Here is a 25179-nt window from a genome sequence, read left to right as displayed (position 1 = left end):
CGATCTACTCGGATACAAAATTAAGCGTGTAGAGTAGTTTTCGTACCAGATCCAAGGCGCTTTTGGAGAAAGATATCCTTTCAGATTTTGAAAACGTAATTAGCTGTTCGTGTGTCTTTTTATGAAGTATTTGAAAAAATCGTTTCAAGGCTACTTATCCTATGTGATCATAAGTTCCACTTCAATGCTGATAGTTATTTGGGAAGAAAGCATGCTTGGTTCCTGCAAAATTGTTAGGAAATTATTTGTGGTTGCCTGAGCGCGTTGTGACGTCTACCGCACTAACAACAAAAGTAATCGAAATGTTTCGTTGCACATCTTGACACATTCCGAATTTTTGTTGTTGAAATGGATTACAGTTTGGAAAGGCGACAGTAATAGAGTTCGTAGTACTTTATAAAGGGGAATGTAAATTCCTTACATACAGCTGATAAATTCTTTCATCCGTTCCATAACAAAAGAGTGAATACAGAAGAAAAGTACTTCCACATCCCAGTGTATTGCTGCTCACTTTAAAATACAGCACAAAAAACGAAAGATATTGCTTTCGCTACAACCACTTGCGTTTTATGTTTTTATGTTTTCCTAATTTTGATGACACAACTCAAACCGAGTATTTCACTTAACTGGTGAAGTAACTCAACCTACCCCAAGCAGAGATATAATAAATAAAAGAATATAAGCAGGAAGTCAAGCGTCATTATAAGTGCACTCCTCAACCGTACCTTTGAATTAATTAAGTGCAAATAACGTGAGATTTTTGGTAAAATACGTATTCCTTAGCGTGCAGAAGCAGGAAATTGACTTATTATCGTGTTTGGTATATATTCTTTCGTTTATATAATTCTGTAACCGAGTTTTAAAAAATTATCTGTAGATCTTTCACTAATGTAGCTATTTGCAACAATGACGCCACATAGTATTAGAATGGAAATAAATCGATTTCAGTTTTCAGTATTTGATTGTAGTTGCCGTAAGGAGTGTCCAATATTTTATCCTACTTTAGCAGTACTGTATGCAGCTGCGGAGCGAGTTTATGCTATTTTACTACGAAACTAAACAGTTCATCTGTCTGCACTGATAGTCAATATACTTTCACGAAGACAAAACTTAGCTTCGTAACTCCACCTTCAGCCGACAGACACACATTTTCGGCATCTTCCGTCAAGTAACGCCGGTCAATGTCTAGGTAACTAAATTGCAGAGCTGTCTGACAACATTCCCTCGACTATGCCTCGTAATCGCGACTGGCTGGAAAATCTCATACTTCGCCAAATTAAGCAACACAGCGTCGGCAGATTTGTTTCGTTCGGAGCTGTTGTTGCGCCACAAAGAATATATGAGGGTGATTATGGGGGACTGATTGATAGCTCCCAATAAAGGGGGAGCTTACCGAACGCGCCGGCTGTCTTATCGGCGGCGGCCGCAAGACACGGGCCCTTGTTATTGCGTTCTTTGACGGCTGACAGAGATACGGCCGCTAAATTAAGCTTCGAAGCGCGCACCTGCTCGCTCCTCGGCTGCAGTAGATGTATCCACCGACAAGAAATCACACCCCGCGGCCTTCAGAAGGCTACCATTGTACCAAAGACTCCCCGCAGTTACCTGCTGACCTTTACTCCGAGCAGTCACTTGTGTTAACTAAGTTCCAGGAATGGAGTTGCATTTTCAATTTTTCTAACATCGAAAAATTGTCAAAAATTGTAAATTTGATCCCGGCTCAAAATTACGCCAGTGAACACTACCACTGGGAAGGAATATCTCTTTCGTAATGGCACAATAAATAAAAAAATCAGATACCTTTTAATGAACGGAAAATAAAAATCACCATACCTCTTTCAGAATTTTTAACCGCACGATGTGTCCTGCTCAATGTGGGCAATCCAGAATCTTCATAAATGGATCCAAGTATTGTAACAAAGTTTCCGCAAAGTTATGTTAGTCAGAGAGCGAATATTATACAGTGTGATTGATACTCATAACTTTTAACCCATCGAGATACTGAAGTAACTGTCCCATTAACAACTTGGAGTGTGTACATTTTTTTCGCCGGCGTTCACCAGCTCTTCGAAATTCCCTTTTTCTTCGCCGTTCAAATGGCTCTTAACACTATGGGACCTAACATCTGAGGTCATCAGTCGTCTAGAACTACTTAAACCTAACTAACCTAAGGACATCACACACATCCATGCCCGAGGCAGTATTCCAACCTGCGATCGCAGCGGTCGCGCGGTTCCAGACTGTAGCGCCTAGAACCGCTCGGCCACTCCGGCCGGTTAACATCATTACACACTGAATTTTTAGAGACGATATTAGTGCTCACGTGACAGAGGTAGGATTCGAACGAACATCCTTTCTAACATCTGCACTTCCTGACATCTTGAGTTGCCAGGTGTTCTGCCGAATATCAGCGTCGCACTTGTACGATATTTCGGTAACGTAGCTCGTAACCATCATCAGGTGCGACCTGGTCCAGTATTTATGTCCATTTTTATTTATGCCAGAGACATAAATACTGGACCAGGCCCACCCGAGGAGCAATCTCAAGTCGCACCTGATGAAGGTTACGAGCTACGCTGCCCAAACATCGCGCAAGTACGACGCAGATATCCGGCAGAACACCCGACAACCCAAGCCACAGATATAAATACTGGACCAGGTCCACTCGAGGGCGCGGTCTCAGGTCGCACCCGATGAAGGTTAGGAGCTAAGTTACCGAAATATCGTGCAAGTACGATGCAGATATCCGACAGAATACCCGGCAACCCAATATGTCATTAGGTCACCGGGAAAGCCCGAAGAGCTACATCTGCACTTTCTTCTCATTAAAAAAGAAGGTTTATACACGTTCGGCAACAAAGTGAGGAATAGAGTAACAACTAATATTTTTCAACAGTGCGGACAGTCCTGCAATACGGCAGAGAGTTGAACGAGGTGGAGGGGCAGGAATGCGAAGCGTGCCCCACGACCACCTACCTATTGTCGTGACGCCTTTGGCGAGCTTTTAATAAAGGCAGCTCGTGGCACACGGCCGGGATCAGGCGGCGCGCACGCAGCGCCGTTGGGGCGGCGCCCCTGTAATGTGTCAGTCGGTCAAAGGAGGAAATCCGCGAGCCGGCTGTCAATCTGGAGAGGTAGGGCTGGCGGCGGCCCACAGAGGTGGGGGCAGACGGCCGCACCCTCCTGAGGAACAGTGGATGCAACTCCGGCGGGGGTAGCGCACGCAAAAAGCGCCGGCGCGACAGTGATTGAGAGGATCGCCACCGTCACGCCTGAATGGTCACCAGAATGGCGTCATTACAGGAGCGTGGGGCCTCGTCTTGGGGCGTGAGTCACGCAACGCTCTATTGTCCGCCGGCAGATGGTCGCTTCTTCGGGAGGGCCACATTCGCAGCATCCTCTAAATGTTGCTTTTGGAGGGGATATTGGTCGTCGTACATCGCACAAACACATACACATACACACACACACACACACACACACACACACACAAACACAAACACACACATACACACGCACCTTTTAAAGGTCCACCATGCTTTGTTAGGACAGATGTAATGGAAAGTATGGTTTCCACTTGGAATACAAAACAATGAATAGCAATTGATCCATTGCATACAGGGTGTCCCAGGAATGTTACGACAGTCTTCGAGGGGCTGCAAAGGGCGTCCCGAGGAACAAATCCATGTCAGGAGGCCGGCCAGTGTGGCCGTGCTGTTCTAGGCGCTTCAGTCTGGAACCGCGCGATCATTACGGTCGCAGGTTCGAATCCTGCCTCGGGCATGGACGTGTGTGATGTCCTTATGTTAGTTAGGTTTAAGTAATTTTTAAGTTCTAGGGGACTGATGACCTCAGATGTTAAGTCACAGAGTGCTCAGAGCCATTTGAACCATTTTTGAACCATGTCAGGAACGCGTTTCCAGAGGTGTCATCCAACTGCGCTACAGAGCGTCGAAGTGTTAGGCGCCGGCGTCGGCCACCAGGCCACCCCTTCAGCAGCAATCGTCACTGTGTACGCTGACGGACAGAAGGAAGAACGTCTCGCAATGTTCATCTACATTTATACTCGGCAAGCCACCCAGCGGTGTGTGGCGGAGGGCACTTTACGTGCCAGTGTCATTACCTCCCTTTCCTGTTCCAGTCGCGTATGGTTCGCGGGAAGAACGACTGCCGGAAAGCCTCCGTGAGCGCTCGAATCTCTCTAATTTTACATTCGTGATCTTCTCTAGAGGTATAAGTAGGGGGAAGCAATATATTCGATACCTCATCCAGAAACGTACCCTCTCGAAACCTGGACAGCAAGCTACACCGCGATGCAGAGCGCCTCTCTTGCAGAGTCTGCCACTCGAGTTTGCTAAACATCTCCGTAACGCTATCACGCTTACCAAATAACCCTGTGACGAAACGCGCCGCTCTTCTTTGGGTCTTCTCTAGCCCCTCTGTCAACCCGACCTAGTACGGATCCCACACTGATGAGCAATACTCAAGTATAGGCCGAACGAGTGTTTTGTAAGCCATCTTCTTTGTTGATGGACTACATTTTCTAAGGACTCTCCCAATGGATCTCATCCTGGCACCCGCCTGACCAACAATTAATTTTATATGATCATTCCACTTCAAATCGTTCCGTACGTTGTTTGTTATTCAGTGATCGCGAGTGATTGTCACGATCGAGAAGACGGAGCTAGCTTGTCTCCTCTGAATGCCATCATCAGTTGCCTTGGTGGATGACGATTTTTGATACTAGTTTCCCTCTGCAGTTTATTTTTCTCCTCTAAACCAAAAAACATTGAAGATTTTAGAGGGCTCCAGTAGAATACTAAGTGGAAAACGTGTCGGAAACCGTCATCCACTGAGGCAACAGAGCATTGCATTCGTAGGAGACAGGGGCTTTCTACAAAGCAGCTAGCTTCATCTTCTCCACTGGCGACCACGGCAATCAGTTGCGATCACTGAATAAGAAATAACATTGCCAGACGTACCGGCTGCCGTCCGTCAGCGTACAAAGTGACGTTCGCTGCCGAAGGGGTGGCCTGATGGTAGACGCCGGTGCCTATAACTGCGATGCTTGGTAGCAGCATTGGATGACGTTTTCAGACACGGGATCCTATCCTCGATTTGTTCCTCAAGAGCTCCTCTAAAACCCCTTCAAGTTCGTCTCGGCATTTCTGGGACACCATGCATTTAGACATTCGGAATGATGACCTTTGTGGTTCATCAGATTTCGTTTGTGATGATAGTATTACTCATAATACAGAAACATACTTGAAAAAATAGGGAAAAAACTTATTGAGTAATACACGCATAGTGCATGTAACATCACTAACCGAAACGTAAACACGTGTCGCGTAAGGCGCAGAAGTGACGTTGCCAAGATGTGGATGAATAACTAACGTAATCAACGTCAAAAGTACAGATGTCGTGACTGCAATACCAAGAAGTCCCTTGGTAGACTGCTTGTCTTACCTAGGAGACACGCCACATACGAGAATTAACTATGCCAGCCCTCGAATAGTGGCCGTAGGTTTGGTTAACCAGGAAATCGAAAGACAGTAAGTGCCGGAAACGCTCAAGAAGAGCGTTTCTTGTTTGTTCTGGTGCACTGGAAGGCCAAGCAACCAGAGCTGTTAATACAGACTGCAGAACACACTGTGAAACTGAATAAGAAACTACTAGACAAGTATTATGAATAGAAAATAATGCATACAACATCTCACGTAAGCAACTGTTCACTGCCATTTCCCAAAGCGGTTTAGTGAACAGGACTAGGCATTCCAGAAAGAATAGTTGTACAAGAATCAAGCCACTCCCAAGTACGTGACCTTATCGTACGTAATATGTCTCTTGTCTTTCCCTGAACTCCGATGTTCAACTAATTTTTTACAGTAGCAGACTCAGGAACATTATCAAAGACAAGCTGTAAAAACTGGAAAATATTGTAAATATTTCCACAGAAACATGAAAATGAGGCTCTTATTCGTGGTGGACGCCAATTAAAACTCTTGGAGTGAGATATACTCCTAAAATTATAAGACTTGGCACGAAGAAAGTTATTTGACAGTCAAAAACTTTCGCAAGATCTTAGAGTCGAAGACGTCGAAATCATAGTCATTTGCGACAGAGCACTAGTTTCACAAGCATTTCCTTTACTTCACGTCTGTGGTCGCAAATTTTTTGTCATCAGACTACCGGTTTCGGTTTATAATGACCATCTTCAGATCTTTTTCATAAAAACATGTCCTGCCACTATGGCTCCAGTATATTAGCACTCCGCTTTCAGGCCACGAGTGGCCTACCGGTACCATCCGACCGCCGTGTCATCCTCAGTGGAGGATGCGGATAGGAGAGGCGTGCATGTTTTTATAAAACAGATCTGAAGATTGACATTATAGACCGAAACCGGTAGTCTGATGACAAAAAACTTGTGCCATAGACGTGAAGTAATATAAATTTATTTGCGACAAACGTAATCGTTATGATCACCGTTCGTCAGGGGACGAGCTAGTGATCAATTCGTAGCAACTGGCTGTATCTTGGAGTTGTTTGGCTTTAAGACATTGAGGCGTGTGCCACAGAGCTCGTATGTGACAATCACAACGCCTCCAGGTGTAGGGTAGCGTGCGCTGACTGTTGGTAGCGCGTGCCACAGCGAGGCCGGTCTCACGTTGAGATGCAAGGGGAAGGGGTGCGCGATGCGCGCGGAGAAATCGGTGGAGCGCGAGGTGGACGCCGCTGGGGCGATGTTCGAGTCCGGCAGGCTGCGCACAATGGCTAATCTTTTTATTGTGTGGCCTTTCTGTTGCCGAGCTGCCTTTCAGCTGTCTGGGCCGGAGGGGCAGGGGGTGCGAACCTCCCCGCTGGCTCCTTGTTTCTGGGGCGTCGCAGACAGGCCGGCCGGCCGCGCGATACAGATCGGCACCGCCGGGCCAGCTGTCGTGTCGGCTTTGCAGAACCGCCCCCCAACCCCACCCCCCGACTCTCACAAGGGGCGGGCCGCCTCCCCAGAGGGCCGGGGCTTGGCTTCTTTTGAAAACATTTCCAATTGCCGCTGGTTACTCAGCTATTGAATTACATTTCCCTTCATTACGGCCATCTGACAAATGGGTCCCCCCCCCCACACGGTCCTCCCCCCTCAGAGATACTGGAAATCTTCCGCGGCATACAGCACAATTTGAGACCGTCGAGAAACTGCATAAGGAGCGTATACATAATATGTCTAATTAACATCGTGAGTACTTAATTCCTGAAAGAAGGCAAATGGCTGAAAAGCTAATTCCAACATTTTTGTTTAACGGTGCGCTTTCGGCTGTTCAGCCGTGTTATTGATTCCAGTTTGTCCGCAACATTTGGACACCTGACTCTGCCGTCCTTATCAGGTGCTATGCAATCGCTGTCTGGACTCGAACAATCCGGTTAGAGTACAGGCAGCAAGTATGTATAAGAAAATGGCTCGGAAATATTACACATAAAAATATAATCAACAATTTAGCTGAGCATCCGGAAGTACATTGTTAATCAGTCACACCTAGAAAACATTAGAGATCGTTTATGCTCACTGAACCTCCTTATAGCTCTGCCTCATGACATATCTGTAAGACGATGGAGGCAGTGTTAGGACACAGTCATGAGAATAGCTTTCGGAATGTCATCGGTTCCTATCACCATCCAGACGTATGTTTTTCCATGATTACCCTAAACTGCTTAAGACTAATGCCTGGACGGCTCCTTTCAAAGCAGTCGACCAATTTTCATCCCTCAAATCCTCGCTAATACCTCGATAGGGTTAAATCTCAGACTCTGAATTCTAATCTTGTGTTTTTTGACTGCATTCGAGTCGTCCACCGGGTCATCTTCCGCCAATGGCGTCATTCGAATGCGATATGAAGGGGCTTGGGGTCAGCTCTCGGCTGCTGCCGGTTTCCCACAACTTCCCACGCAAGCAGCTACTCAGTTTGCATGATGATGTTGGGTGCGGCGCTCCACGTCTTTTCAACCCCCCTCCCCTCCCCCCACTGCGCCCCCACTCCCCCCATACAAAGTGAAATTCCCTGTCAGTAACAGTAATCAAACCCAGACCCTCCACATAGCGGTAGACACGCTGACCTCTTAGCTGACCATGGTTCATGATCGTTAGTGTCATTTTCGCCAAAATCTACAAATAACTTTTATCGGGATTTTAATTACTATTATCATGAAGTTCCTATTGTACGTAACACCAAAAAAAAAGAAAAAAAAGGATAAATTTCTTACCGGTACACCACACTCCTGCTGGATAAAAGAAAAAATGCTGGAAAGACAAAAAATTTCACAGGAAAGAAAAGCAACACGTAAGCAATGGAAACGATAAGCTCTTAATATACACTTCACAGAGGATCAGTTATACTTTATAAGATTTTAAATTTCAATATATCTAACATTTTAACTTTTGCTCCCTCCTTCTCTGTTCATTCGACGTTCACGCTCGATCATCATGGTAATACCAGCGGCTGTGCGAGACGCTGCAGTGGAAGATGCAATGGAACTACGTTCGGAACCAATGGCCAACAAATCAGAGTTAGCTCACCAGATTAAAGTATTGCTTGCTCTACCTAAATACGTTCAAAACTTGTTGAACGTACTTTTAAATGAGAAAAAGCCCATTTAGTTTCCCAATCATTGTCTAACAGTGATAGTAGTCTGTAATGACTTCCATTTCGACGCGACGTTAAATTCTAATCTTTATTGTTTTTGTTTGCACGTCGACTGTGCTTGCACGATCACTTCAGGAATACGTAGTTGCAAACGACGTAAGTTAAATTACTTTCAAAATGTTCAAATGTGTGTGAATTTCTAAGGCACCAAACTGTTGAGGTCATCGGTCCCGGGACTTACAGCCGGCCGTTTGTGGCCGAGAGGTCCTAGGCGCTTTAGTCCGGAACCGCGCTGCTGCTACAGTTACAGGTACGAATCCTGCCTCAGGCATGGATGTGTGTGATGTCTTTAGGTTAGCTAGGTTTAAGTAGTTCTAAGTCTAGGGGACTGATGACCTCAGATGTTAAGTCCCATAGTGCTTAGAGCCATTTTGAACCTGGACTTACACTAACGTAAACTAACTTACGCTAAGAACAACATACACACGGGTTCCCGGGTTCGATTCCCAGCGGGGTCAGGGATTTTCTCTGCCTCGTGACGACTGGGTGTTGTGTGATGTCCTTAGGTTAGTTAGGTTTAAGTAGTTCTCAGTTCTAGGGGACTGATGACCACAGATGTTAAGTCCCATAGTGCTCAGAGCCATTTGAACCATTTTTGAACAACACACACACCCATGCCCGAGGGAGGACTCGAACCTCCGGCAGGAGGGTGCGCACAATCCGTGACATGGCGCTTCTAACAGCGAGGCCACTCCGCGCGGCTAAATATCTTGCAGGTATCAGTATGTTTAGCGTTAGTGTTTCCAAAATGCGGTCTGTACAAAAAGAAGTTAAGCATCAGAAATGGCACAGAAATGCAGTGTTGGATTTAGAGAGGCTCCCGACCTCGCCACTGCAACGAGTGAACCGGGGCGCAGTCTGAGGTGTCCCTGCGGTTGCCCGGCCACCCGACTTCCGCAGGCTGGTCCGTTGTGCGTCAGCGAGCCGTGACTCCCCGTGTCTTATGGGCCGGCGAGACACCGTATGGCGCAGCGCGCCACCCTCAACACGCCACCACGCCATACTGCCCCTGACTCGTACCTTTGTCTTTGTGTGCTACGCTGGCAGTCACCATGTCATGTGTTCCTCAACGGTCTCACCTGCTGCCTTGTCTAACCGTTACTGCCCTTGATGAGAAAATTCAGTTGTTCGTTTCCACAGTTCCTTTTCTAAAGCAACCTTCTGTTTCCCAACGGAATTTCAAAGTACACACATCAAAAAAAGTTTTGCATCACCTCGGTTCCGAGAGTTCCGGAACCTGTACAGAAAATTGGAATAGAGATCAACATAAACATCATTTCCGATCTTTTTATTGCTCATGAAAACCATACGTTGCATGTTGTACCACCAGAGGTGGTGGTCCAGATATCTGTAGACACCGGTACCTCTAATAGCACGTCCTCTTGCATTGATGCATGCCTGTATTCGTCGTGGCATACTATCCACAAGTTCATCAAGGCAGTGTTGGTCCAGATTGTCCCACCCCTCAACGGCGATTCGGCGTAGATCCTCCGTCCATAAACAGCCCTTTTCAATCTATCCCAGGCATGTTCGATAGGGTTCATGTCTGGAGAACACAGTGACCACTCTAGTCGAGCCATGTCATTATTCTGAAGGAAGTAATTCACATCATGTGCATGACAGGGGAGCGAATTATCGTCCATGAAGACGAATGCATCGCTAATATGCTGCTGATATGGTTGCACTGTCGGTCGCAGGATGGCATTCACGTATCGTTCAGCCGTTACGGTGCCTTCCATGACCACCAGCGGCGTACGTCGGCCCCACTTAATGCCACCCCAAAACATCAGGGTACCTCCACCATCCTGCACTTGCTGGACAGTGTGTCTAAGGCGTTCAGCCTGACCGGGTTGCCTCCAAGCACGTCTCCGACGATTGTCTGGTTGAAAGCATATGCGACACTGATCGCTGAAGAGAACGTGATGACAATCCTGAAGAGTCCATTCGGCATGTTGTTAGGCCCATATGTACCGCGCTGCATGGTATCGTGGTTGCAAAGACGGACCTCGCCATGGACGTCGGGAGCGAAGTTGCGCATCATGCAGCCTATTGCGCACAGTTTTAGTCGTAACACGACGTCCAGTGGCTGCACGAAAAGCATTAATTAACTTGGTGGCGTTGCTGTCAGGGTTCTTCCGGATCATAATCCGTAGGTAGCTGTCATCCACTGCAGTAGTAGCCCTTGGGCGGTCTGAGCCAGGCATGTCATCGACAGTTCGTCTCTCTGTATCTCCTCCATGTCCGAACAACATCGCTTCGGTTCACTCCGCGACGCCTGGACACTTCCCTTGTTCAGAGCCTTTCCTGGCACAAAGTAACACTGCGGACGCGATCGAACCGCCGTATTGACCATCTAGGCATGGTTCAACTACAGACAACACGAGCTGTGTACCTCCTTCCTGGTGGAATGACTGGAACTGGTCGGCCGTCGGAACCCTTTGTTTAATAGTCGCTGCGCATGCGTGGTTGTTTACACCGTTGGGCTGGTTTAGTGACATCTCTGAACAGTCAGAGGGACACTGTCTGTGATACAATATGCACAGCCAACGTCTGTCTTCAGTAGTTCTGGGAACTGGGGTCATGCAAAACTTTTTTTGATGTGTGTAGCAGAAATTTTCAACTCATCAACTACAGTTTTCTTTTCTTTTTCCTCAGATGGGGCCAGGTGGAAAATAAAACTTTATGCTCAAGCGAAGAAGAAGCGAAAAACTTTCTATGAACTTCATCACAAATGTGAACTTTATAAGTACACTTGAGTGATATCTTCACTTGTTCAGTGTTTACACCCGTTATCGTATTGGAAAATTTTTAAGCCTAAATTTAGTCTGATGTACATACAAAAATTCACCAATGACTTGACGAAAAGTATAATTTTTGTAACTCTGTTTTGTTCAATGCCCTCCTGAATGCGTACATCAGTGAATAGTAGTAAGTAGTAGGAATGGTTGCTTGTTAACCGCCCTGTAAACTTGTAACCTACGGGATTCTCTATCTGCTGGGCCCAATGAAGGATGCACTCCGCGATAAGCAGTACGTGGACGGTTGGGAGATCACTGCTCCATGAAGACGACTACAATGTCGACCAGTGGAGTTGTTGTAGGCTGGTATACAAGCCCTCCGAGTAAGTTGGCGTAAGGCCGTCGCATTGAACGGAGATTATGTTGAAAAATAGTGGCTTTTAACTAAAATGGTGAGGAATAATATTGTGTTTTGAATTCTGAATAAAACCAACCTGCTTTCAGAAAAAAATGTGTTGAATTACTTATTGAACGTTTCTCGTAATTAGCATCACCGATTTTTTTATCACTTTAATAACGTGGTTCTAACTGTCGCGGGTATCGGTATGAATATCCATTACAATAGATATACTATTGTAACTCAAGCTGATCAGATCTCGAAAGTGCCGAACATTCTAGTATATCTCGTGAGACTGATTTGCGAACTGTGCTGCTACCAAAAATGCTAGCTACAACATTGGATAAACGAACCACCTTCTTTACCCATCATGTATGAGGCGCCCGCCAGCACGTCCGTACTTTTCCTTGGAGGGTGGGCGCTGAAGCGAGTAAGGAGTCAGCAGTTCTGCTGGGAGGCGTGTGTTTAGACGCCTGCCGTACAGCGGCCAGCCACTCCCCTTTCTCGCCCAAGCCCGCATTGTCACGCTCGTTCCACTAATCTTTCTTAATGTTTCAGCTACCTTTTGCTGCAACTCCCTGCAGTGCTGGCGGCAGCACGATGAAGGCCGCCTGCTGAGGAACCCTAGTCGTAAGAAAATTGCTGTAATGGTTTCCCTTTTAGGCGTGTCCCTGCAAGTGCGTCTTCTTTGAAGACTAGCCTTACAGTGCGCCTCATGAGAGGCGGTATTAAATTCTTCAGAAAAAAGTTTCTCGCCCGCGCTTTCGTATATGCTGCAGGAGGGGGAATCGGGAGGAGGGGGTTTGGGGAGACGAGGAAAACGGAATAATAATATTGGTAGCTCGGCACGTTTCTGCGCAGCGTCTAAAGATGAAAGCGGGTGCCAACGATGCAGTAGTATCTCAAGGCGTCCTGGAGCCTCGTGCGGACTATTTAATGTATACAGCAGCTCTGAAACACATTATCAATTTCAGCCACCTTCACAGTCCCATTAGGCGTTCGATTATAAGACTGGTAACAGTGTGGTTATCTCTGAATTCCACTGCCATTCAACATATTTTTTTATTATTTTATTTTATTTTTATTTTACACGTCTAGTTTTGTACGACGAAATTGAGAAACCAGAGTCCGTGGCCATGGAACGTGTCATTACATAAAATTACAAGAAAAGTAATAATGGATAAAATAAAATTATTCTGGCCATCGTTGTTTCTTTTCATTACTTGATTCGACTAGGTGATCTTATTCAAATCTCTGTCCGGTCATGCTGCTATAACGTTTTCGTTGCTTTTCATACACCACTCGACAGCAAAAAGGAAACTGACGAAAGAGGTCACAATGCAATACTGCCCTGTCTGGCACAGATTAATTTTTCGGTGTACTACTGCTTAAATCCTATATGAGAAGACAGAATGGCAGCACTTAAACCGTTTCACGACAACCCATGGAATTCTTGTACTGCATTGCCGCTTAATGATTTGTAAAAAACTACTTGGCAGTATGTACATAAATGGTAGCAGTGTCCAGGTGCTGCTCAACAAACTGGTGGTGTAGGTACGGAGCAAAAAACGAAAACAATACGTAAGAGGCAAGTTAAATTTATATTTCTCATTATGAATCTCAGTAAGTAGCATTTTACACATTTATCTTTCAGTCGGGTGCTTTATCGCCTCTTCTTTTGCATTGTCTTAAACTTCACTCCCCTCTATATCATTACTGCGTCGTATTCTAAAGGACTAAAGGATAACCTCTGGAGATCAGTAATTGAGTTCCCAGTTACTGTTAAACTATAGACCAGCGTAGATGAGGCTATAATTTGTTCGTACTATCAGAGTATATGGTCCAGTTTAATGGACCGTGAAAACAATATCTTTGTGAACCCATTGCAACTATTCAGAACACTGAAAATTCACCTGATGATGTCGACATGTATGATCGCCGAAATATTGTGCCCGTTGGACACTGTAGACCGGCAGTACACCAGTGGATATTTTGAATACTGAAAATTTCTTTCGCTAACACTTTCATGTCCTTTACCAGGGTTTTTGTGATTTGATGGTGAAACATCTTCATTATTTTAGTGTAGAATATTAATTTACGGAGGCATGGTTCAACAAAACTGCTTTTACTGAACTTTTTGATATATGTTCTACATTTTTGAGGCCGTTTCTTCAAGACAACTGTGCTTTGCGCGGAAATTGCCCGAGCCTATTAGTAAAACATTGCGTCTATAAAGAAGATAGTAGCCCGTTACGCGATCTGCTTGACGCACGCTCTCTCTCTTTCTCCCTCTCTTTCTCTTCCTGCGTGGACGCATCAAGCGGACACGATAACATCGAGCAGATCACGCAGCGTCGATTAGAGCTCACAGGTGAGCGGCAGGAAGCGAATGGATCTCTCGTTTCCGGGAAAATGCTCTGTCCGCAGAGTAGGAGCGGAGGGGCAGCTGTTTCCACACAGGAAACCAGCGGCCGCGCGGAGAGTTACGCCTGAAGAAGCACGAGCCCTTCCCCTGCGCAACCCCCGCAAGAGACGACGCAGGCATCAGCCGGCACTGTACCGACGTGTGTGCATCTAACCAGGACGAGGAACGCGTACCGAAGAAATCATTAAGGCGAGTCTGAAATCTGGTTAATTACAGGAATGAGCAGAGGAAAGCGTATCACTCCACAATTACGAGAAATCTCAGCATATATATATAGGAATCTGAGTCTACAGTGGAAAAAGCGCAACAAAATTTCGAGCCAAGAGAATGGTGCCTCATGTCCCTCAAGTTCGATGATGCACCGCTGGACATACTCAGCCTGCTCCTAGTGCGTAGCTTAACACCGACGACGGATCAGACTCACATCACAGTCGCACACGTTCTACCGAGCGAGGTGGTGCAGTGCTTAGCACGTTGGATTCGCATTCGGGTCGAAGGTGGTTCAAATTAGCGTCCCGTCATGCGGATTTCAATAAAATGTTCCAGGCAAATTCGGGGATGGTTCCTTTGAAAAATCACGGCAGATCTCCTTCCCCATTCTTGAAACAATCCGAACTTGTGCTCCATCTCTGGCAGCCTCGCTGTCGACTTGATGCTGAACCCTAACCTTCCTTCCACAGAATTTCTCCGTCGTTTAGCGGTGCAGAAAAACGAGGGAACCCTTCACTACTAGTGTACATCTCAGATCGAATTCTCAGTAAGATTATTGTGCTGTCACCTCGTAACATAAATACTACACACCGTAAAAATCTGTAAATTTGTGGTAAGATCTTATGGGACCAAACTGCTTGGGTCATCGGTCCCTAAGCATACACACTGTTAATCTAACTTAAACTAACTTACGCCGGCGGCGGTGGTCGAGCAGTTCTAGGCGCTTCAGTCCGGAACCGCGTGACTTCTACGAAAGCAGGTTCGAATCCTGCCTCTGCCATGGATGTGTGTGATGTCCTTAGGTTAGTTAGGCTAAGTATTTCTAAGTTCTAGGGGACTCATGACCTCAGACGTTAAGTCCCATAGTGCTCAGAGCCATTTTTGAACTAACTTACGCTATCGACAACACACACACACACACACACACACACACACACACACACACACACACATGCCTGAGGGAGGACTCGGACCTCCGACGGGGGAGGGGGGAGGGGAAGGGGAGCCGCGCGGACCGTAACAAGACGCCTCATACCGCGTGGCTACCATTGTAAAATAAAAAACTTGACTGAAAAATTCGGATATATTTTCATGATTGTAATGAAGGAAGGAAGAAAATTTGAGATTCAGTATCTTGTCGACACTGCAGTCGTTAAAAGAGGAGTGCCATCTCAATCATATGAGACTGCAAGAGAGAACAGCCTTCAACATATTTAAGAGAACCGTTCCAGAATTGAGTCGAAATAATTTTGAAACCCTTAAGAAACCCAAACTAACAATGCAGTAGAGCAGTTTATAGACAACCCTTCTCAAATACGGGTTCGTTATGGTAACCACTTTGTTAATCTCTGCTGTGGAGTTCGTGCAAGAAACAACTTGGCTGTAGCTACACTTTGCATGGGACATTGGTCAGATCTCACTGCTGTCCATTAGCCTTCTCCGTCCATTTCTTACACTGAAAGTGTTTGTTTTATCCACATTAGTTAAGCTTAATTTCTCAACGCTGAGACATCCCCCCTGGCCGTCAGTTTCCCGTTTGTTGTTCCGTGTCGGTCCACTAATGACCACTGACTCCATCGCACGCTACTGACGACACACTTTTATTTCAGAGGCCGGTAGCTCGCGACGGCACTCCGTTGCGACATGGGACAGCTGCTTCCTTCCCGACGGTACTACGTCACTTGTCCGTCCTCTGCGATGCATGCGGTTCTCTTTGGTCGCTGACATCAGCTCCTTGGCTTATGAAAGCCGGAAGATGATTGATATAGGACCATCTGCTTTCCTGTTACGACAGAGGATCAGAAATCACTTCCGAGTTACAAGTGTTGAGCTAAAGCTGTTGAGGCGTTTTCTTTACAGCCGTGGAGCTGTTTATGACTATTTAAAAATACTAAAGAGTATATGTTGCTTCATTAGCTGGCCTGTTGTCACCAGTTAGTCGATACACCTGAGAAGTCCACTGAAGCATGATTTCCATAAACAGAAAACATATACTAATTCGAGTGTGTTAAAAAGATTAGGTAATGAATTTTAGTGGCTCTTCGTCTGATATTTACAACACTCCCTGGTTACATAACGGAAAATTTCCGTTGGCAACAACAAGCGTAGAACCTTTCTGTTACGAACCTTTCAGTTTCTATTGGATCGGGACTCGAAACCACGCCATTGGCTTTAGCAAGGAATAGTTTTATCGCCTGAGGCAGGCCTTACAAACTCACTCAACAGTTTGATGGAACGAAGGAACATGAGGACTTAACGTACCGTCAACATCAAAGTCATTAGAGACGGAGTACAAGCGGGATTGTTGCAAGGACGGGGAAGGAAATCGGCCGTGCACTTTCAGAGGAGCCATCAAGATATTTGCTTCGAGCGATTTACGGAAATTAGGGAAAACCTAAATCCAGATTTGAACCATCGTTCTCAACGGTTTGACAAGGCAAGAACTTTGTTTCAAAGCGTCAGAAAGCGCATTAGCACCGTACTCCTCGTTTCAAAAAGCTCTCGAATACCGTAGTCTAAATACTTTTTCCACACAAAAAAAACTTGTAAAAATCAATTACTTGTCGAAAATCTTCCGTCAAAGTAGTCAGCTGTTTCTAGAATATGATGTCATACATTACTAATGTTTTCTTGATTTGTAGTTTTCAGTTTCAGATCTCAACCGTTCACTCTACCTCCTCTCAATGGATAATAGCTGTGAAAGATTTTAAGTGTGTTCCATCGGTCCAACATTTCTTTTATTATGGGCTGTCCATAATCTTCTTTCTCGGCGTATTTTGTTTGATGTCTCTCTAGTTACATTTGAAGTCCCAACTTCCGAATCGATATTTGTCAATAACACCTTCTTCTAAAATCTGTACTTCCTTGTTCCACTTTCCTCCCCCCACCCCCATCTAAATTTCTTGTAACGCATTGTTGCAAACGTAGTGTCTGAGAAAGACATTCATTGACGTTGGGCCCTTGTTTCTGTCAGTCATACATACTTTCCTGGAAAAGAATTGCTTCGCCTGCGCTGCTATGCTTTTGACGTATGTCTTCTTCAGTTGTACCTATTGCCTGGCACAATGGCCACTGCTTATGCGTAGTGTCTTTTCAAATTTCGATTTTGATGAATAATGCGTTTCCCTAATCTCCAGACAGTGCGAATGCCATTAGATACTAAGGGCTATGTTGGACGAGGGTAGATGCAAAAACTGACCGTAGCATTAGTGAGCAACCACACCAGAACTCGCATAAAGTAATTTAGGGATAATCTAGGAGATCCTGATGGAAATAATCGAAGCCTCACTCCTGCTGAATGGCCGCACGAGATTAGCCGAGCGGTCTGAGGCGCTGCAGTCATTGACTGTGCGGCTGGTCCCGGCGGAGGTTCGAGTCCTCCCTCGGGCATGAGTGTGTGTGTTTGTCCCTAGGATAATTTAGGTTATGTAATGCGTGAACTTAGGGACTGATGACCTTAGCAGTTAAGTCCCATAAGATTTCACACACATTTGAATTTTTTTTTTTCTACTGAATGTATCCGAATTAAGACACAGAATTCGCATTCCGGTGCTCAGACGTAAATCAAAATTTTGGAATTACGTGGTTTCCCCAAATGACTTACAGTAGATGTTGGGGTGTTTCCTTTAAAAAGGACTCTTCCGCAATTCGAACTTTGATCCGTCTCTAATAACCTTGTCATCAACGGGACGTTAAATCGTAACTCTTCTTTCTTCTTCCTTCAGCTACATGAGCCCGGTATCTTATGCACTGCGACACCCCCGTTGATGCCAGAAGAACGACAACGCTGATAAGCTGAGCTGCTACGCAGAGTCGTTCGCAGGCAGCAGGCACGGGTGGGCAGTGAGTTGTTTGCGGCGCCGGGTGCGAGGCCCTGATAAGCCACGTCGTGCGTCTCCCGGGGCGACGCCAGCTGCCGCCGCCTTGCCCCGAGCGCGTGCGACACGCCAGACCGCGCCAGGGCCTCCCCGCAGACATGTTTTTCGGCGCGCACCCCCTTCGGCCCGCTGGCGACGCTACCAAACAACCTGGAAACGTCCCGCCATGTGGGCCGCACCGACAACAGGACGGCTCTATTCGAGCAGAGCAGCTGCACGCCCTTCTATACTGACGATTTTCATTATCGGAGTGTGGCGGTTTCCTTCGTATCCGCTGTCCCCCGACACACAATTCTTCCCTTTCTTTTTTTTATTATTTGAGTGAACATGCATTTATGCAGACACGCTGTTCTCCTCATAAACTACTTTTCAGGCGGGTGATCGTAAATCAACGTTTAAAGCTTCTCACCTTTCCTCTGGCCCATTCAGATGCTAGTTATGCTAATTTTCTCGCTTTGGGATCAGAAGTCCCCGGACTGCGGTGCTAAGTACTACGCCCATCTCACGTTCGACCGAACACACCAGAAAGCTGATATGTAATTTCCCTTTCTCCGTATTTAGTGACTCGGTAACCCAAATGCTTTTGAAGTCTAGAGATGTGTTCAAAAAACTTCCCCAACAGAACGTGGAATTTAAAAAATAACGGGAACCGGCTTATACTTTCTTTCTGAAATGAGGTTGCAACTTTCTAACTTTTTCACCACACGTCTTACATTTCCCTTATTAAAAATTTACCAAGTTGTATACTTTCTAGACAAAGAAAGTGGAAGGCAAGGGAGATGCTCTTTCTACCGTGCATTTCCATTGGTCTAGGGATACGAAGACCAGCTGTTTCGCCGGCCGGAGTGGCCGAGCGGTTCTAGGCGCTTCAGTCTGGAACCGCGCGACCGCTAATGTCGCAGGTTCGAATCCTGTCTCGGGCATGGATGTGTGTGATGTCCTTAGGTTAGTTAGGTTTAAGTAATTCTAAGTTCTAGGGCACTGATGACCTCCGCTGTTAGGTCCCATCGTGCTCAAGCCATTTGAATTTGAACCAGCTGTTTCCGTACGCAGAACAACATATATTACAAGGAGTTCTAAAATAATCTGCATGTCTGAAGAGGATTTCAGATTCGTGACACTACCAGCCGTCCATTTAATGACGGACAATGTAGGTAAATCTTGTCCTGACTCAGGAAAAGTCGGATCATGTGAAATTGAGCAGCCGAAGTTATTGGCCACAACCAAAGCGTCCACAGTACTACCAAGGGCAAAATATTTCAACGTGTGATGTAATGTAATATTTCGTTTAGAAACATGAGTCTGACAAGAGGAGGCCACACGGCAATATATATATATATATTCAGAACTTAAATAACACTCGCGACTCTCAAAAATTCTCGAGAAAATCGACTTTGAAATTTTCCGAGTGCTTTCAACACCCTAAAAGTGGGTGTTTCAGGAGGTCCTTGATTTGGTAGGAGAGTGCTCGCTTGCCACTGTATCAGATTTAAGTTCTGCCCGTAGTAAATTTCTATACAAAGGTGCTTGTTCTACGAGCATTTGTGTGAAGAGTAAAATACATACAATCTCCGACCGAACAGGCCTAGGAATGCCCAACGGAACCGACCGACCGCCCCGTCATCCTCAGTCGATATGTGCCATTGGATGCGGAGATGGGCGGGCATGTGGTCAGCACACAGCTCTCCTGGCGATTGTGAGTTTTCGTGACCAGAGCTGTTACTTCTCAATTAAGTAGCTCCTCAATTGGCCGCACAAGGAAGTAAGTGCACCCTGCTTACCAACAGCGCTCGGCAGACCCGGACAGTCACCCATCCAAGCTACAGCTAACTGTGACAGCCCTTAACTTCCGTGATCTGACGGGAATCGGTGTTACCACTGCGCAAGGCCGTTGACAAGCTACATAAAGATGAAAGAAATTAAATTGTCATTTTTTAATGCAAACGATAAAAAGTTAGGTAATTAAGAATTTATATTACTCGTACAATGAAAACTGTTTTTTGTGCTATGTAATTAGAAATCATAAGACGAGCGGTTTTCATAAAAATGACAATTATGCCTTTATTAAGTAGCTGAATCGGAAGAAATACTAGGAAAGTAATAACCGAAATGGGATGGGAACCAGCGATTCGGACCAGCGTCTCGAGCGTTACCGATTTTTTTTTTTCGTGTCTCTGTATTTCACGCTTCGTGGAAATGGTCGTAGAACACGCACCATTGCCTAGAAATTAGCATCGTTCAAGAATCGAGCCCTAGCCGCCAATATGGCAGGAGAGCACTCTACCACAGTGCCACACTGCCTGTAGGCCAGAACGGTTCTAGGCACTTCAGTCCGGAACCACGCGACTGCTACGGTCGCAGGTTCGAATCCTTCCTCGGGCACGGATGGTTAGGTTCAAAATGGTTCAAATGGCTCTGAGCACTATTGGACTCAACATCTTAGGTCATCAGTCCCCTAGACTTAGAACTACTTAAACCTAAGAACATCACCCACATCCATACCCGAGGCAGGATTCGAACCTGCGACCGTAGCAGCAGTTAGTTAGGTTTAAGTAGATCTAAGTTTAGAGGACTGATGACCTCAGCTGTTAAGTCCCATAGTACTTAGAGCCATTTGAACCAACGCTGCCTGTCGGGGAAAAAAACAAATCTACCTTTTTGCCAGCGTAATTCAATCGCTGGGGAAACTTCATAGTCGTTTTTCTCGAGAATTTTTGAGGGTTGTGTTTAAATGCTTTGGCGGACTGATATTTTAGTTCTGACTGTCGTGTGGTCTCTTTGTGTGCTCAGAACTTCAGCGCGACTGGGTGTTTGTTAGCCGTTTTCAAAAGGAACGAGAGAAAAGACTTGTGCCTGGGCCACATTTCTCGTGTTTCACATTGTTTGTGATGTTCTGACACGGAAACAGTCCACTTAGCGGGTCAGTTCGACAGGAGCGACAAATTACCGCCGGTCGCACCTTTCCGCAGCCATTGTCCACGCCTGCTGCGGTGCCCACCGTTTGTGGAACTTCTTAGCGCGACTTCCCCCCAGCTGGGCGTGATAAACTGCTTCCTGGGAGTTCCCTGGAGCTTTTCACAAGAGCCTGCCTCCAGAACCGTACATTTAACAGCAGCTTGCAAACCACTTCGAGGTAGCTCCTCCCACCGACACAACGCGGTCTCCTTTTCTTCCACTGTCTCCTATTCTCTCTCTCTCTCTCACTCTCTCTCTCGCTGGCGAACGTCCTGAACAGAGAGCACTTCCGCGTCTTCTTCTCTTCGTCTTCTTCATCCCCAAACGGCGGAGCCCCAATTACGGCAAGAAAGACGCTACAATGGCCAGCACATTAGTGGATATCCCGGCGCTGAAAAGAAGTATCGAGCGGCCGCGCGCGCCCCCTTCACAATGGTGGCGAGTGGCGCTCGGGGGAGGCGGCCGAGGCGGCTGCTCCGCCGTGTATTTAGGCGGCTAATAAGTGCGTGTTTGTGCGTGAGAGGCGCACGCACGCAGGTGGCCGGCCGCCTCTCCTTATTACGGGCGACGCCGCTCCTGGACACGCCGCACGCGCGCCCCTTCCTCACTGCGCCGAGGCAGATGTACTCCGGAAGAGGGAAGAGAGGTGGGGAGGTTCGGGCATCCACAACGAGCAGCCAGCGACACAACAGGCGTACAGCTCCACGGAAAGACCTGACCAATAACCAACCGTCTTGCACATTTTTCTCTCCTTGGAAAATTGTACCCCTGTCACGACGAAAACGGACTCCAGAATCGCAACAAAAAAATGATTCAGATGGCTCTGAGCACTATGGGACTTAACATCTGTGGTCATCAGTCCCCTAGAACTTAGAACTACTTAAACCTAACTAACCTAAGAACATCATACACATCCATGCCAGAGGCAGGATTCGAACCTGCAACCGTAGCGGTCACGCGGTTCCACACTGAAGCGCCTAGAACCGCACGGCCACACCGTCTCCGTCTCTAATTACCATATCGTCGCCGGGACGCTAAGCCCTAAGCTTTATTGCGTAATCGTTGTTTCGCTACTTGTCGTAAGAACTTAAAATCTTCACACCAAGGCTACAACGAAGTACGGGGCTACCACAAATGAAACATTCGCTTTCAAAGCCCTATATTTTTTGAAGTATTATTATACGTACAAATATATGGATGAATGAATAGGAACGTAAACTGACCAAGTCTGAATTTAGCACTCTACTAAATGTTCAGTAAGTGCCCCTATGGCCACATGCCTCAGGCCCAAGAAGCAATCAAGTTCGTTTCTTATTTTATGTAGCAATATCCTCTCAACAGTCGTCACAGCAGCACTGATGCGTTCTCTGAGCTGTCCCTGTATTCTTCGTAGTGTGAATACATAAGGCAACGGCCTTGCCACAGTGGAGACACCGGTTCCCGTGAGATCACTGAAGTTAATCGCTGTCGGGCGTGGTCGGCGTTTGGATGGGTGACCATCCAGGCCGCCATGCGCTGTTGCCATTTTTCGGAGTGCACTTAGCCTCGTGAAGCCAATTGAGGAGCTACTCGACCGAATAGTAGCGGCTTGGGTCAAGAATACCATCATAACGACCGGGAGAGCGGTGTGCTGACCCCACGCCCCTCCTATCCGCATTCTCCATTGAGGATGACAAGGCGGTCGGATGGTCCCGGTAGGCCACTCGTGCCCTGAAGACGGAGTGAATACATAAACATAGTCATTAATGTACCATCAAAGAAAAATACACGAAGTTTTAGTTCAACGGGGGGGGGGGGGGGGAGATCAGGGGAACAGAGTCGTATCACCTTCACTACTACGCCCCATTCAGCCATGCGAAGTCCGTTTTTCAGGTAGCGACTAATATCGATGCACCGATAAGGGGGGACGCCGTCTTGTGTCAGTTGTGAAAAGAACAACAACTGCAGCGTATCTAGGTAAGAAGTACTCGTCAGTCTCCTCACAGAAGAAAATAGCTTCATCGGTCACACTGCACTGCACTGAAAACTTTAATCTTCGGTAAATCTCGTTCGTGCGCCACAATGTTATTGGATGTTCAGTGCCCCACATTGTGGCGATTAATCCTTCCACATAAACAGAATGCTGCTCCGTTCCTGGCTATCAGCTTGAAAGCGAAATGTTCCTCGTCAAGCGTTTCTTACACTGTGAGGCAAAATCGATTTTCCGGTCTTAACGGTTGCACGAGCTGCAGACTTACGGTTTGAAGTGCAACCGTCGGCTCGATATCTTAAACACAGCTGTTGCGGTTTTCGATGTCCGTTGCTTCAGTTGGCCATTGATTTTTTTGAGCTGCGGACTAAATTTTCTCTCACCCTTTTCCACGGTTTCATGTGGAGTACTTGGTGGAAGGGTACTTTCCTGTTTACAAAGACAACCAGTGTCTCTGAATTGTTTACGTGGTGGTATGGCGTTTTTTTATATATATATAATTTCTTCTGCTGTAACAGCTAAACGTCTCGCATATTCCAGCATATCAAAACTCTCTCCTTACTTTGTCGCACTTCACTCGTAACGCCAACTAGTGGGCATAATGCGACCTGGGTGAGTTCATGCTTTATTGCTGCACTTACCACATTAGTACATGTAATATTTGGAAAATTGGAAAATATAGAATTTTTAAAAGCAAATGAATCATTTATAGCAGCTCTGCATATCATTTAAGATGTGCCTTCTTCACCTTTCTTCAGAAACTTTGAGATGTTCAGTTGTCTTTATCGTCATAATTACGTCTGCATACTTCTTGCTTTCGTTTCTACCACTTAGTAAGAGATTTTCCCTTGGGAAAGGTCTGTAAATGGATTAGCTTCGCGAGAACAGCTCAGTAGCTGCATTAGACAGAACCAAGTCCACATACCGTTGGGAAATCAACCCATCCAGCAGGGCTGTTCAGTTACCCTTAGACAGGGGGATAACCAGGCCTACACGACAGGTAACATTACAGAATTGACATTTTTTTATTTGGAGTTTGTGGATTTTTCGTCTCAGACACTGAATTCAGGCCATAAATGATGTATATCGATCACAGGTAGCCTTATTTAGGTTTCGATGGCTATTCGGAAGCGCGTAATTGGAACACTGGAACCGTCTCTTGAGGCACTCATTGACCCGACCAGTACCCCTTACTCTGGGCTGTAGTTCTCCCTCCATTGATCTAAGAGACATTTAAACCATCCTGGTGGTGCAGGATACAAATGCGTCGTATTCAGATGATCTCTTCCTTCGAAAAGGCCACAGTAGATTTCCTTCCTCGGTCGAACGGATGTTTGGCCTTCAATGAGATATGAAATGCCGAATCAAAACTCGAGCCGGCAAGTGATGATCCAAGGAACCTTCGTTTTACGGAGAAACCTCCGGATACCCGTCACTGAATTCTGGTCCCTGTTTTGACTGGACCAGAGGTGGGATCCTTCATATACGTCGGTCACAGGGCCGGAAGATGGGGTAATGTAACGCTGAAACTGGTTGCGCAAATAAAATAACAACTGGAAAGTTGGATGGCTGAAGATGTCTTGGTCAAAAATTTCATATTTAACGGCCGAAGTGCTGCTACAATCAAGATGGGGACTTAAATGACACCGTTCTTGAAAGTAAATCTCTAGCTCCCCGTTCCAGCCGGCCGAGTGGCCGAGCGGACCTAGGCGCTTCAGTCTGGAACCGCGCGACCGCTACGGTCGCAGGTTCGAATCCTGCCTCGGGCATGGATGTGTGTAATGTCCTTAGGTTAGTTAAGTTCTAGGGGACTGATGACCTCAGATATTAAGTCCCATAGGGCTCAGAGCTATTTGAACCATTTTTCCCCCGTTCCAAAGACCGTTCTCAAATCTAATCAAAACAAAAACAATGAGA

This window comes from Schistocerca piceifrons, chromosome 1 (genome assembly GCF_021461385.2).
Source record: "Schistocerca piceifrons isolate TAMUIC-IGC-003096 chromosome 1, iqSchPice1.1, whole genome shotgun sequence".
Lineage (NCBI taxonomy): Eukaryota > Metazoa > Arthropoda > Insecta > Orthoptera > Acrididae > Schistocerca > Schistocerca piceifrons.
This window is presented reverse-complemented; position numbering follows the sequence as displayed.